Source organism: Biomphalaria glabrata, chromosome 6 (genome assembly GCF_947242115.1).
Source record: "Biomphalaria glabrata chromosome 6, xgBioGlab47.1, whole genome shotgun sequence".
NCBI lineage: Eukaryota > Metazoa > Mollusca > Gastropoda > Planorbidae > Biomphalaria > Biomphalaria glabrata.
The window spans coordinates 12,126,530-12,137,080 of record NC_074716.1 but is presented as its reverse complement, the minus strand read 5'-3'; positions in this window follow the sequence as shown (position 1 = coordinate 12,137,080).

Here is a 10,551-nt window from a genome sequence, read left to right as displayed (position 1 = left end):
CTACTTTCACACACACACACCCATTTCTTATCATTAATATAAAAATAAAATATTTTGAAGTGTAAGCAGAACAATATATGTTTTTCCAATAAATGGCTATTCTATATGGTGATTCTTTTTTTTCTTCCTCGTTCCCAGTTTTATGTTGGAGCGTTCAGATGACTAGACCACTGGCGTCACTAGGGGGGTGAGGCGGGTGCGGTCCACACCGGGTGACACCCGTTAGGGGGTAACACCCAAGTAAAAAAAAATGCACTTTTGGCAGGGGCGGACTGGCTATATGGGCATTCGGGCTAATGCGCGGTGGGCCGGTACGCCATTGGGCCGGTATAGCCACCGAATTGACCGCATGAATTTTCTGACTTTATATTATCTTTAATAGCAATACTTTGAGACTCGTGATTTAAAAAAAAAACAGCATCTTATACACTTTAAAGTCTAAAACTAATCTAAAGCATTGCCGTAAATACCCTATAAATATATATAGTTCTTCTATACTAGACGATAAACACTAAATGTAATGCTTTTATTTCTCATAGAAAATGACGTTAGTTAGAATCTATTCGGATGAATCTATGAAGGAACCATCAACAACGTTGTCCTATAGATGACATGTCCAGTCATATGAATTCTTAATGGTTTGATGGAATTGGCCCCGCTACGAAGTCCTTCATAAAGCAAAAATTATTATGTTGAACATTGTAGCAATGCGTGTATTGGAATGTAAATTGTAAACGAATAGAATCAAAAAGGAACAGAAAGTCAGATAAAAAGCAACTTTTGATGAAATCCGGTGCGAAAAAAAATGTAAAATTATTTCCAGTTTTCTCACAAGCACAAGAGATTCACCAACATTATGACGACAGCATTTATGAATGAACAGGCTCAACGCCATAAGAGACGCTAATACCAAGACGACAAAGATATAGACTAAAGTCAAAATACATAAGAGGCTTTTTTTTTTTTTGCAAAAATATGAAATAATCTTGACAGCATTTGTTTTACTGAATGTAAGGATATTAAATTACCTTCAAATAAATATACTTTTTATTCTGTTGTGTTTGTAGTCAGTTCTAAGAAGCAGACAGTTAAAGTAGATTGACAGGTATATGACATTGTGAGTAAAGTTCCCCTTTCAGACCTTGCGTTCTTCAGGGCAAATGATGTTAAGGTCATATGTCTTTGGCCAACGTTTAACAAGCAGTGTGTCATGTGACCAGTACAACGACCAACCGCCTTTACTTTCCCCAACTAAAGTCAGGTACCCGTTAGAGTTGGGTGGACTTAGGGGCGCCCCGAAATTCACGAAATTCAAAATCCCAGTCATCATCAAGATCCAAACCCAAGACCCCAGGTTCGAAAGCCAACCGCGTCCTTGTGAGATGGGCAGTTCAATAATGTAAGAGTAAGAATTGTATTTGTAAATTGAAGTCCAAATGCATGAGATAATGGCAAAGAGTGAAACTGAATCATAAACAATATGTTCGTTGATGGAGGATCTTCAATTACATGTATATGTTAATGTATATCGCAGCAGGAATCTGTTCCCATTAAGAGATTCCCCATTCCAAGTGTTATACTTTATTCATTTAGTAATAACAATTATCCGATAGCTTTAAAAGCATCTAAAAAAAAACTATTCGTATAGCTAACTACTTTCGATACATTATAAAACTTTACACAATGCTCTTGAGGACTTGGATGCCCATTACGTCTCAGATAGTTTGTGGGCCGATTTTGACAGCCAGTCCGCCCCTGACTTTTGGAATAACTTAATAACTGACAATTTAAAAATAGAAAAGTAATAGAAAAGTAATTGTCATTTGCTAAATATTGAAACATGTTATTCACAATTGATAAATTGATCTATATATATATTTTAAAATATTTCGGCTAAACTTATTTTAATTTTTTAATGAAATTCTACAAATAGACCAAAACGTTACATCATACTTTATATTAAAAGCAGATGTGAAACCTTACTTTCAGCTGTATGTTGGCTGCATGTATATAAACGCTGCTTTGATTTTTAACAAGGTCTTTATCGAATCTGTTGAAATAGTAGCTAGTATCGTAATATCAGGATGCCAACCAAAATAGTCACCGTTTAACCAATGACGACATTCTCCAGGCATATGTAAATTTTGTAGAACAGAACATTAATTAAGCCACAATTGAGATTTGTGAAGATGATGATGTAATTTCAGAAGTTGAATGTAAAAGGAAATGTTACTATGAATCAGAGTAATGATATAGATTTAAATATTTTAGGAGATAGTTTCTTTTTGTCGTGTGCTAATTTCCATAAACTGCGCAGAAAATTATCCCGAGGAAAAGGAAAAATACACCAGTTGTTAAACTTACGGTTTTGATGCTTCCTGTTGAGGATGATGTAGTCACTTAATAGTAAGAAATTGTATGTTTTTTTGTTGTCAACTATTTTCAACTAATTCGATAGAAATGAAATACAAATTAGTTACATAATAAGTGGTGGATATAAAGTCCGAAATTGGAATATCAAAAGACGTATGAAGAAAAGTCATCAGGATTGGAAAATTGGAAAACAATGGCATCCGGGTACTGATACAATGGACAAGGAAGTTGTTGCTATGATTGATGTAAAGAAGAAAAACAATGGACGGATATATTGCACAGACTGTTTCTATACAATCAGAATATTTGACAATTTGTGACCATTTAAAGACGATTTTATAGAGAACAAAGCTGGTGAGATCTACTTAATATCTTTAAATGTCTAGAAAGGAGTGAGCTTGAATTTCTGATATGTCGAGAACAGGAATATAAACAATACAGCTTCAATGTATGGAGCCATAAAGGGGTACAGAAAATTTTAAGAACCAACAGAAAAGCTATTTAGTACATGTGTATAAAAGTTCCCCATTCAAACCTTGTAGTAAATAGGGCAGATGATGTAAAGGTCATCTGTGGCCTACGTGTTAACAAGGGTGTCAAGTGGCCAGCACAACGACCAACCGCCTTTACTTTTCCCTAACTAATGTCATATACCCATTAGAGCTGGGTGGACTCAGAGGGTCCAAAGTTCCCGAAATAAAAAATCCCAGTCTTCACCAGGATTCAAACCTGCCACCCAGGGTTCAGAAGCCAAGGGCTTTACCTCTCAACCGCCTCTCCTCCCATAGATGTGTATAACATTCACTCAGAAACTGCTTCTTTAATTTTACATGTCTTTGCTTTATTTTCTTTTGAGCTGAATATGTACTAGAAGGTCAAAGATACATAAGAGTAGGGGCCTACCTTTAAACTATGGACAAAGTGATGGCTAATTAAATTTTTCCTTTACCAAAAGCATAACACGTTCGACAAAGGAACAGACACTTTCATGACGGGTAAATTTATTAAAAATTTAATCTTTCAAGAAATTAATTTCCTGTGATTAATACGTTTTCAAGTTTGAAATCCAGAGAAGCAAAAAAATGTAATGTACTTAAGGTTGCATTGTTGCCCAACTGAACTATAGATAAATTGTAGCAACTGAATTATTTAATATAATTGACATTTTATAGCTGTTTAACAATCAATGAATGTAGTTAATTATAAATTATGTGTATTATGGCTAAACAAACAAACAAAAAAGCACACTTTTTTTCTTGGGGGAGGGGAGCGGAGGGGATGACACCCCGAGTGGACCGCACCAGGTGACACCCACCTTAATGACGCGACTGTACTAGACCAATTTATGAGATGAACTGCGCAGTGGTTTCCAAATCAGGGAGCTCTTCATATAGTTTTCTTTCTATGGGGTGTTTGGGGCCAGTGTCTTGTACGGGCCTATAGGTAAAGAGAACAGTTTTGAAGGACAAGGTCAGCATTATCTGGTGACACTCCACATGGGCAGATTTCACTGGTTCAAGTTTTGAGCTACCGGTACATATGTTGTCTCATTCTGTTGTGTCCGGTCCTGAGTCAAAAGATTAGACATTGATCTTGTCTGGATAGCTTATAATGAGCGTCACATTTCTTGTGATTCGGATGAGAGCTTATCCATTTCTCAATTATATATGGTGGATTAAAAACCAATAAGTTCGTTTTCTTTTGGTGCTAGTTTTGATATATTGGTAACAGGAGGAGCACAACTGCATCTAACATTCACTTTACAAACACAAAATAATTATCCTCAAAATAGAGACATCGTATCAAAGTAATCACCTGTTCAAAATAAACATCTTCTTGCATTAATCATCTTCTTCAAATAATCATCATCTAAAATTAATTATCTTCCCCCCCCCCCCCCCAAAAAAAAAAAATCCCTTAAAAAAAACATCTTGTGGTAATAATCCTTTTCTGAAAAAAAAATTTTCTTAAAATAATCACCTTCTCATAGTAATCATCTTCTCAAAAATCATCTTCTTAAAATAATCATAGTTACAAAAATACAGCGTTGCCAAGAACAGCATCCTATCCCCTAAGAATAAAACAGAAGTCCCTATGTCCTCAAAGATGTTTGTCTTGTGCCTTGTGGGGATCTAAATATATTTTCTATTGACTGATTCCTCCAACAGCGCTGGTCCTTATCTGGGGGTCACGTGCCTAATCCGGGTGAGATTAATAACTATTTTCTTTAACCAAAAAAACATTCAGTTATTGTCTGATAACAGGTTGGAGGTGAATGCTCTCAGACACGTACCACCATTGTTATATGGCTAAACTGGTTTGTTTTGTTTCTTTGATGAAGCTGAAATTTATTCTGACTTTTTAATAAGTACGTAGTAGTAGAAGGCGTCTCAAAGGAAAGTGTATTTTGTTTCGGTATATTTGTCTTTAAGTTGCATCTCGCTGAGCATACAATTATATATAGCTACAAGAGATGTCTCCTTTATACAAAAAAAGTTAAATGTAATATGTCAGAGATCTCATTATCGATAATAGGTTGTTCAGTTTGTTTTTAAGATAAAAAAAACAACGCCAAAGGATCTCTGAACTCGCTCTTCTAGCCTGTATTATTCTTTGTCTTGTTAAGTAGTATCATCTCCCCAAAGTAAATGACATACGTGAGTGGCTCGGTGGTTGAGTGGTAAAGCGCATGGCTTCCGAACAGACTGTCTCGGGTTCGAATCCTGGGAATTTTAATTTTGTGATCTTTAGTGCGTTTCTGAGTCCGCCCAGCTCTAATGACATTAGTTGTGAAAAAGTAAAGGCAGTTGGTCACTGTGCTGGCCACGTGACACCCTCGTTAACCGTGGGCCACAGAAACAGATGACCATTGCGTCAAACGCCCTATAGATCGCAACGTCTGAAAGAGGAACATAACTTTTACTATGTGACATTGACATCATTTCGATATGTTAAGGCAATAATTGGTATGCCCATTTATTTTTAGGATGATTGTAGGCATAGCATTGTGCGCAGTAATACAGTCTGGACAACAATCACAGAAACTACTTTCAGACGTCACACATAATAACTTAACTCCTCAATATAGAATACGAGGTTTATTTACATGAATATACAGTTAGATGAATAGTACAAGATCAATCCAATCACTATGAACATAAAAGATCAATCAATATGAACTTAAAAGATCAATCACTATGAACTTAAAAGATCAATCCAATCACTATGATTAGAAGATCCATCCAATCACTAAGAATAGCGTATAAAATATCAATCCAAACACTATGAACATAAAAGATCAATCCAATCACTAATCACTATGAACAAAAGATCAATCACTATGAACATAAAATATCAATGCAATCACTATGAACATACAATCCACACTGCCTTGAAATACACGATAAGAATATTAACTTAAATGTATATATCTATAATCACTTGGTACAGCTTTAAACCTAACTCCCTTACTGCTTAGGATTACCAGACGTCCGGTAAAAGGAGGCCATGTCCTCTTTATTGGGGTCATTATTCCCATCCTGCAGGCATCAGCCTAAAGTATAAAAATGTCCGGCTTTTTCACGACCATTTGATATTGTCCATCAATCGGTTTTACTCCTTCATATCTTCTGGATTAATTGCACAAACTCACAGCAAGTAAGGTGACAATTTGTTTCACATCCTCCTTCTTGAACAGATGTTCAATTGGCAAGGATGTTTCAAAAGAAACCAGTTACTCAAAATACATCAATCTGCTAGTGTTTAGTTAGCATTTCCTGGCGTAATGATGCAGTTAAAAAGGCGTTTTTGTTAATCAACATGCAGTGGACAAAAAGAGGGAAATACATCCACCAGTGAAATGCACTTTTCTCACAATGTACAATCTGCAAAACAAACACAAAAATATGCAAGGAGTTCCACATTTACGTTTATGGTAACGATGTACAAATGGGAAAGATGTGTCTGAGAAATACGAAACTAAATGTATATAAGTTCTATAATCTTTGATAGGGTGAAATGTTTCAGTAAAAACAGTGCAGCCCTAAATCTAGTTTTTAATATTTACTTTTTCTTTTTTTTTTCTGCGCTCCTTTCTAAGGCTCTGTCCTCCTTTTTGTCCTCCTCTGGTTGTGCTTGTGTACATCCGCTCATGTTCACAGACCATACCTTCTCTGTGTTAAAAAAAACTCACCTAAAAATAAGAATTTTAAATTACAGTCATGTAATTAAATGTGTGATAAATCAAGAGTGACTTCTAGACCAACAACAATAAATCTGTGCGATTTGAAATATTTTTACCAAATTTTTTTATCGCTATTTCATGCTTTTAGCTTTCTCAATAAACCATCCTCGTCGCTATGATCCTATCACTTATCTGGACCAGTTAGGAAAAAATTGTGCAAAATTTCAGCTTGATCCGAGATTGAGTGTGGGAGAAATAACGTGTACAAACGAGACAGACGGAGTGAGTTGATATAAGGTTTGTACAAAATAGGCCTGCGTGTCTTTCCAGCCTCACGTCTCTTGTTTCTTTTCTTCTTTAACTTCTACACCCTCTGTCTCTAAGTTGAACTATGACCTCGTGGTTTCATACGAAACGTTTCAGCATACACAGCTAAACCATCCGTCCACGTTTCCTCATGATTACATCAGAAACACACACACACACACACACACACACACCTTATAACAATGTAGTTCACATTCGAGTTCATGGAGACATCAATTGGAGCCACGACGTTATCCTCGGGAATGTGCAAGCAAATGCCACAATTGTTGAGATCCCATAAAGCAGGACATTCTGTTGGACAAAAGACATACTCTTATATTTAGATTAGAACGTCTGAGACTTCATTCATGGAGTCATGTATACTCTTATATTTAGATTAGAACGTCTGAGACTTCATTCATGGAGTCATTTATACTCTTATATTTAGATTAGAACGTCTGAGACTTCATTCATGGAGTCATTTATACTCTTATATTTAGATTAGAACGTCTGAGACTTCATTCATGGAGTCATTTATACTCTTATATTTAGATTAGAACGTCTGAGACTTCATTCATGGAGTCATTTATACTCTTATATTTAGATTAGAACGTCTGAGACTTCATTCATGGAGTCATTTATACTCTTATATTTAGATTAGAACGTCTGAGACTTCAATCATTGAGTCATGTATACTCTTATATTTAGATTAGAACGTCTGAGACTTCAATCATGGAGTCATGTATACTCTTATATTTAGATTAGAACGTCTGAGACTTCATTCATGGAGTCATGTATACTCTTATATTTAGATTAGAACGTCTGAGACTTCAATCATGGAGTCATGTAATTATTCTAAAAACAAAAACTTGAAGAATTTTTTATAGGCTGAGAAATAATAGCTGTAGAATGTTTCATGCACGTAATACTTATTTTTTTAAACAAAGACCTGATAAGATAATATACAAATACATAAATTCAATATGTATTTATATATACGAAATATAGCCTGCTGGCTTACGTAGGCCGTTGTACTAAGTAGGCCTACTCACATAAATCATAATATATTATTAACACTATTTTATGTTTGACACATTTTAGCAGATGCATCTGTAAATCTATAGCTTTATAATTTACATATCTATAATTAAGATTATTATTTTTATTATTATCTCTATCTCTCTGTCTGTCTGTTTGTCTCTCTCTCTCTCTCTCTCTCTATCTATCTATCTATCTATCTATCTAGCCTATCTATATTGATTTCAGTGTCCCATGGCCTTCCTTGTGGTGGCCATCAGAACCGTTACTTTGGGACGTCGCTTCGGAAGGGGGGGGGGGGGGCTCTTGGCGAATGTCTTGTATTTTTTTCTTCCTTTTCAAGTATTGCGTTTCTGGTCGAGTTCTACCACTGGCTTCCTGTCTCTTTATTTTAATGTGAGAACCCATAACAGTTTACAGACGTGATTTTGCTGTCTTCTTGATAGTCATTAAGCTCCACAGCTTTCGGCGCCACCTTTAACAATCTTCAGGTACCCGGTACTCATGCTTTGAGTTGTCATGAATGTCATCGTAGGCATAGGATGATAGGTCCCAGTAACAGGCTTTGACGCAGACTCAGCGTTGTCTTTATCTGACTGGCTGATTGGGGTACTCCTGGCAAGTACATCTGTAACGAAACCTTTGGTCAGATTATAGGTTTCTTCTTTTATTTCTTTGTCTTTTCCTTTCAAGTTGACACTTATTGTTCGTCTTCCTCAATCAGAGCTTGCCTGAAACATGCCATTAGAGTTTCCTTGTTCTTTTCGATAAATCTCAATCCTCGCCATCAGAGTTCTTGTTCCGTTATTTCAACTCAAGCTCGTCAAGCAGTTTCACGGATGCCATAGGAGATCATACCTCTTCTCTGTTGAATCGCCAAAAATCCCACTTCTGACACCAATATTGTAACTTAAGAAAGGCGACTCTACAATGATGGTTGGTGTTTATTAAAAAGACAACGCAAACACAGAATTACAATCCACACTTAATACAGATCCTTCTAAGCTTATTTACTTGGGCGAAACTCCTTTTCTCTGCTTTAAAAATCATTATAAGTCTAGTCTGGAATAGTGCACAAACTAACCCAGAGCGCACCTTCTGCACTGTGTAAATGGCGGTGTGCAGAGCAGATTATAAGAATATTTTCAAATGACTAAAATCGTGGAAATATTAAAACTGTTAAAGGATTAAAACTGTTAGATTGATTAAAACAGAAAAATCAAGCCTCCTAAAATTGAAACTTTACAAAAATGATTGAAGCCGTTGAAATAATAGAAGCTGTTAAAACGATTAAAGCTTAATGATTATTATTCGCGTTACAGTGATTTAAACTATCAGCAACGATTTAAACCGTTACAATAATTGAAGCTGCTAGAATCTAGTGCTAAATCATTTGTTTTTTGTTTAGTTCTCAAGATCATCTACCATTCTACCCAATTGAGCGGACAATCTAGAATTTATGAAATAGGCCTACAGATAAACAGGCCCATATCCACTGACTCTACCAAGAATAGTTGAGGACCGGAAATGTTGCAGAAGAGTTAGCATTAGTGCCTCATCGACCTACTATGTTGTTAATGAATATTAAAATGCTTTGATAGATGTGTATACGAACGTTTATGAGTGTCACGCTCAGTACATTCCCTATTTTTTCAGCGCACCCCCTTCTAGATTGTCGTAGATCTATTGTCATATAAAGATCTATACTAGATCAGTGTTTCCCAGACCATCTATATTTATAATTCTGTTCTTCTCTCAACGGTTTAAACGAGAAGAAGAAGTAAAGGAAAGATCACTCTCTTATTTCTGCGGATAGTCCACGAGAAGACAAGAGGAGGGGGAAGAGAACACGTGGGTATTCACACGTCGCTACGGATGGCTGCGCGCTGGACTGTCAAACCCTGCCCGCTCCCATCCCCCTTCGTCTTGCGTGAGGTTTGGACTAGGAAGTAAACTATCTTCAACTCTGAAGGAACATCCGAAACGTGTAAAACATTTCACAAACATTTCACAAACACTAAATAGCAGGGCCGGCGTTTCGCGGGGCCAATTTTGGGTAGCGAAACGGACAATAATTGAAATTTAAGAGTTTGTATTAGAAAGTAAATTCGTCTGTGCATTTTATTCATTCTTTACTACGTACAGAATTACTTGACGAGCCTGGCGTGTAGCAAAGTCATACAGTAGGCTATATATCATAATAATTCTGCAATTTCGGGAGATTTCCAGGAGCTCCTGGTAAATCGCCAGAAGGGCGCGTTATAAAATGGTTTAAGTTAATAATTTATACACATTGAATTAGCGCGGGTCCTATGAAAGTGCGGATCCTTTACAGTGGGGGCCCACTGCGGTCGCATAGGTTGCAGTGGCCTAAGACCGGCCATGCCAAATAGCGGAGTATGCTACGACACCGGTCGACTAGTTTGCTTTAGCGGAACACTTCGCACATAATGAGTATTTAGCGGAACACTTTGCTTATTTTTTTAGAGATCAATTCACGTGTTGGCCTACAAGTTAATCGTTCCAGTAGTTCGTGGTTTAACACCTATTCAGGACTCGCGGAACACAGTTTGGGAAACATTGATATACGAGCGATCCTTGCTATATTTATATAAACAAAGGGTCAAAGTTCATATAATCTTTTCATTGAA